Consider the following 5,779-nt stretch of genomic DNA (forward strand, 5'->3'; position numbering starts at 1 on the left):
GGGAGGGCACCGGCTGCGGCAGCCTCCACCAGTCCCCACAGCCTCTTTGGTGAGTCAGACCGCTGCCACCATAGCTTCTCCGGTGGATTGGACTGCCTCCACCACAGCCTCTTCGGTGAGTCGGACCGCTGCCACCACAGCTTCTCCGGTGGATCGGACTGCCACCACCACAGCCTCTTCGGTGAGTCGGACCGCTGCCACCACAGCCTCTTTGGTGGATCGGACCGAGCTGCTGCCAGTCCTCGCGGCCACTCCCATGTCCCCAATGGAGCTCCAGGCTATATCTGCCCAAATCATGAGGCTCCAATCCTCAGCTCATAACCACTCAGACCCAGTTCACCAACAGACTGCACTCACACTAATGAACAAAAAATTCTGCTCCACACCTGGACTTTTAGCATCCCCGAATTCGTCTCTTTCTGAGCTGGAGAAGACAATTGATCTCGTCTCCAGACTCTCAAAAGCTCCCCCTGCTACTCCAAAAATATTCGGACCTACAGTGCCTCCTGCACCCTTTGCCAAGCCCTCAGAGCTTCCTGCGCCCTCTGCCAAGCCCTCAGAGTTCCCTGTGCCCTCTGCAGAATCCCCAGCACCACCCTAAAAGTCCGCCAAATTTGTCCAATCAGTGTCGCTGAGGGGGTCAATGACGTCTCTCTTCCGGTCACCGCCACAACTCCACTGGCAGGTCAAGCCGTCGCCGCAGCTTCACCGGCGGCTCCACTGGTGGCTCAAGCCGACGTCACCGCTACAGCTCCACCGGCGGGTAAAGCTGAAGCCGCAATCACAACTCCGCCGGCTGGTCAAGCCGACACCGCCATCACAACTCCACCACCNGTTCCAGCATTCTTTGCATGTAACCTCTCTGACTAGGGTTACTTGAGTAGTAGCATTCCAACAGATCCATGTTTTCACCTCTCATCCATTTCCAAATCTGTGTATATATATATATATATATATATATATATATATATATATATATATATATATATATATATATATGTATCAGGGTCAACGACCACAATTGCTTTAATGGCCCATATTTCTTGATAATAAGGGATAATGTTCAAAATAATTATGTTTGGGGCAAATTTAGTACCAGGAAAACCTGTGACAGCAACTTCTATGAGAGGTAAATGTTGACAGTACACTGGACTTGAAAGAACAATCTGCAAATGGACATTTACCGTAAATTCTATAAGCCGCTACTTTTATTCCACACTTTGAACACTGCGGCTTATAATATGGTGCGGCTAATACGTGTTTTTTGGGGGGGTTTTTGTAATGGCGCCAAAAACAGTGGACCAATGAAACTAAAGAGTAGTTCACAGAGGTCCAATGAAATTGTGCGATACATCATGCTCACTTTCACAGTTAGTAACGGTCTTGTAAATCAGTCATTTTTACTCACCCTCATCAACATGGAAGATACTCGAAGAAAAGCATACAATGCCGCTTTTAAGTTAAAGGCAATCCGTCTGGCGATTGAAGAAGGAAATCGAGCTGCTGCACGTAATTTAGGCATAAATTAATCAATGGTGAGACAGTGGAGAAAACAGCATGAAGAACTGACTCGATGCATAAAGACGACAAAAGCTTTCAGAGGTAATCATAGCCGGTGGCCCAAACTTGAAAACTCTGTTGAAGAGTGGGTGAACACACAGCGAGCAGGAGACCGCGGTGTTTCCACTGTGCAGATCAGGCTGAAGCCTAAAGCAATAGCCTCCGACATGAAAATCGAAGATTTTAGAGGTGGACCATCGTGATGTTTTAGATTTATGAGACAAAAAGGCCTGTCTGTTCGCGCACGCATGACGCTGTGCCAGCAGCTCCCTCCCGACTTCAAGGAAAAACCCGCTAACTTCTGTACTCAAACAAAGATAGCGGAGCATTCTATCGGGCCAAATGAAGTCATAAATATGGATAAATTACCTTTGACGTTTGACCTGCCTCTCACCTGGACTGTTAATAAAAAAGGTGACTCATCCATCACAGTAAAAACAACTGGCCATGAGAGAACACACTTCATCTGTGTTCTGAGCTGCCCAGCATCCGGACCAAAGCTTCCACCCATGGTGATTTTTAAGCGACTAACAATGTCAAAGGAAAAAATCTCAAAAGAAATCATGGTGAAAGTCAATAAGAAAGGCTGAATGGAAGAAAGCCTAATGAAGAAATGGCTTACAGAGTGCTATGTCAAGTGTCCAGGGGGATGTTTTTCACCAAAAAAAAGCACTGCCCATGATGGACAGCATAAGGGCCCATATAACAAATTCAGAGAAAGCTGCTATCAAAAGCACAAACTCAATTCCAGCTGTTATTCCTGTAGGCACCACTAAGTATTTGCAGCCACTGGACATCAGCGTGAACCGAGCATTTACAGTGGCACTGTGCAGTGAATGAGAGACTTGGATGACAATTGGCGAGAAATCCTTCACCAAAACCGGCCGCATGCGAAGGGCATTGTGGTGTTCCAGACACAGAAATGATCGAAACTCTAGATTTAAGGTTGTTACACATTTTTGGTTTCTATTATTGCTCTTATGTGTTGGGGTCTGTTTTGATTATAACTGTGAAGACTAAAGCAATATAACAAATCGCCATTGGGGGCGCTCTGGGCTGTGTACTATGGAGACGGGCGATTCCAGTGGGGGGTTTCCCGTTTTTGGAATAAATTTTGCCATGTGTTCTTTCCAGTTGTCTGCTTAAAGATTATTTTATTCAAACTAGTGTATTATACACAACAGGCATCTTTACCCAAAGTCTGCCAGTGGATTATAAATGCGTGGAGCCATGTAAAAAAATCCACCATCACCGCCGGGTTTCAGAAGGCTGGGCTGCTGCGTGATGAAGAGGACCACGAGTGCTCAAGTCAGAGCGACATTGAAGAGACTGAAGTGAGTGACAATATCCTAAAGCTGTTCAATTCAGACACTGAGGAAGATAACTTTCAGGGTTTTAGTGCGCAGGAGGAAGAAGAAGGTGATAATTGACTTTTCCTAGAGGTTGCAATATTCGTGCATTGTTCAGTAAAATGCAACATAATTTGCATGTTACTGACACATACGTATATTTAAATGTACAGTGTTGCAAGTACTGTTTCAATAAAGAATTTGTAATATGTACCGTATTTGTTTGTTTTACCATACGGATTAAATAAAACGTTAAAAAAAATCCTCACGCGTAATTTTGGCTGAAATGGCTCTCCATATTCTTTATATACTTAGTTCCTAAAATCTTAGACTGTTTAATCCTTGATGGTTGCATTTAGTGATTTTTCAAAACATGTGCTAAACATTCCCCTTTTCCAGCTTCTACATTCTGACCAGTTTGCATTTTGTCTGACTTTTTTTTTTCTTCTGTGGTTTAAAAATCAGTAACATTTGCACCAGCAACAACAAATCCCATGCGAGTGAGGAGATGGAAACACAGGAAGACACGGCAGACAGTGCAACAAGCAGGAAATCAAAAGCAAGAGTAAATTGTGGCTTTTATTTTTGAAGAAACTTTTTTATGGATTTGTTGTTGCCAGCACTAGTACGCAGGATATTTCGACTATCCTTAAGCATATTTAGCTCACAGATTTCTCCTCACACAGACAACAGCATTAAAAAGCTCAAAATAGTGTTGTTATGACTAATTGTTTTCATGGTTGTCCTGTAATAACTCATTGATTGCACTAACACGTTCACTTGTATCAAAAACTTATTTTTTTATTTTAACACCTTTATCAAAACATCACTTGTAAACTGAACTGTGGCTAGTGGAAATCAAAAGGTAGGTGTTACAAAATAACTTAAATTAAATAATCATCCATTTCTGGGTAATGTGAAGTGAAAACTATAATATAGACACTCCTTACAAGTTAGAATAATGTATTAATGTTCTGTAATTCTATTGATTGTATTAACCTAAGGATGAGTGTAACTCTGCACTAGCTGGCGAGGTCATGGGAGTTTATGAGACTGCCAGTACTAAGCACGGAAGATAACGCGGTCTGGGGGAGTCAGCTAAGCGGAAGCCGGAACCCCTCCGAAGAAAAACAAGTCCATATATAGGGTTCCGGAGAGATGACTGAATGAGGACGGGCCAGCTCTTTTTTTAGGTTAAAATGCTATGTCTTAGTGATTTAGCTCAGACATCTTCTGGTGTACCAGCTGTGAGCTGGTAAGGAGTGTCTCTCTTAGTACTAAGGCTAATAAATCTTTTAAACTGAAGATACTGCTTTTCGACCATTTTTGACTCCTGGTTTCTCTGTGCATTTTCTGGTCCGTCGTGAGGAGAGGTTTTTTAAAGTTTTGAGTTTCATTTAGGTAATATTTTGTCTCCTCAACAAATTGGTAGCAGAGGATGGTTTTGCACAGAAGTCAGGAGTAGGATTGGATGACAGCTGTTTGAGCGCAGATGGACGAACACAGTTAATTTGTGTGAGCCGGCTAAAAGGTAAGAGGAATTTTCCTCCACAACACGCTTGTACTGTGTTCCACGGCTGTTTAGATTATTGGTCATTGTTGTATAATTTTTAGAAGTGCTTTGATGTGTTAAACGTTTAAGAGAAAAGAAGAGAAAGAAGAAGAGAAGAAGAAGTTTGGTCTAGATCGGCATCGGGTCTGGGACCCACAGCAGGGGTTGGCGACCCCAAACCTCTTTCTGGACGCAGGAGAGGATTAATTGCCAGGTTAGCTTGAGTTCCCCTGGGAGGTGGCTGACCCAAATAGAACAAGAGCCGACTAGATAACAGGCACCAAAGAGACCTCTGTTGATGGTGGCCAAGGGACTGAAGACACTCAAAGAACATCCTAAGGTGACAGTAGCCTGAGAGATACCAGAGAGACTTAAATGGTGATGGTGATCTCTGAATATAAAAGGTGTTGAAGATACTGTACGATACTATGTTGACAACAGCCTGAGAGATACTAGATAGTAATAGTGATCTCCAAATTTAAGAGGTTTTGAAGACCCTGAAATGGTGACAATAGCCTGAGAGGCCCTAAAGACCTTTAGACAGTGACAGTGACCTCCAAATATGGACCCGCGGGTATGTATTTTTATTCTGTACGTACTGTGAAGTGTAAATGCTGAGAAGTGTGTAAGAGAGCAGAGTGTCAGGTTTGTGTGAGGAGTTTTTCACCGCCGTGTGAAAACTTCTATTTTATCCTCATCGCCATGTGTGCACAGCGCTGACTTTTTTTTTAACGAGTAAACTATTCATTATAGTGTAAATCCTCCCTGAACAGGAGGTAAGACTTTCAGTTGAATGCAGGGTCACTGTGACAAAGAATTAGATGACTCTGGGTAGGGTTCTGGGCCCTGGACTCCATTACAGACACAGATAGACAAATTAGTAACTTATCTGACTGAACATGAGGAAGATTGCAAAAAAGAAGCCAGAAAAGACTAAGACTTTATTGCAGCAGACTGTAACCGGACAGGGAGTAGAGTTGAGTGTTTGCAAACCCTTAGGACAGGGGTGTCCAAAGTCGGTCCTCGAGGGCTGGCATCCTGCATGTTTTAGTTTTCTCCCTAGTTTTACACACCTGGATCAAATGATGGCTCCTTAGAAGGCCTAAGCAGAACACTGACTTGCTGAGGAGGTTGTTACAACCACTAGGGAGAGAACTAAAACATGCAGGATGCTGGCCCTCGAGGACCGACTTTGGACACCCCTGCCTTAGGAGGATTTTTGTTGAAACAGCTAAAAGTATTGACACANGAAAGTGACTGAGAATATGTCCAAAGAGCAAGAAGCGAGTGTGGTGAAGAAAAGACAGTGTAAGTGAGA

Source organism: Kryptolebias marmoratus, linkage group LG6 (assembly GCF_001649575.2).
Source record: "Kryptolebias marmoratus isolate JLee-2015 linkage group LG6, ASM164957v2, whole genome shotgun sequence".
NCBI lineage: Eukaryota > Metazoa > Chordata > Actinopteri > Cyprinodontiformes > Rivulidae > Kryptolebias > Kryptolebias marmoratus.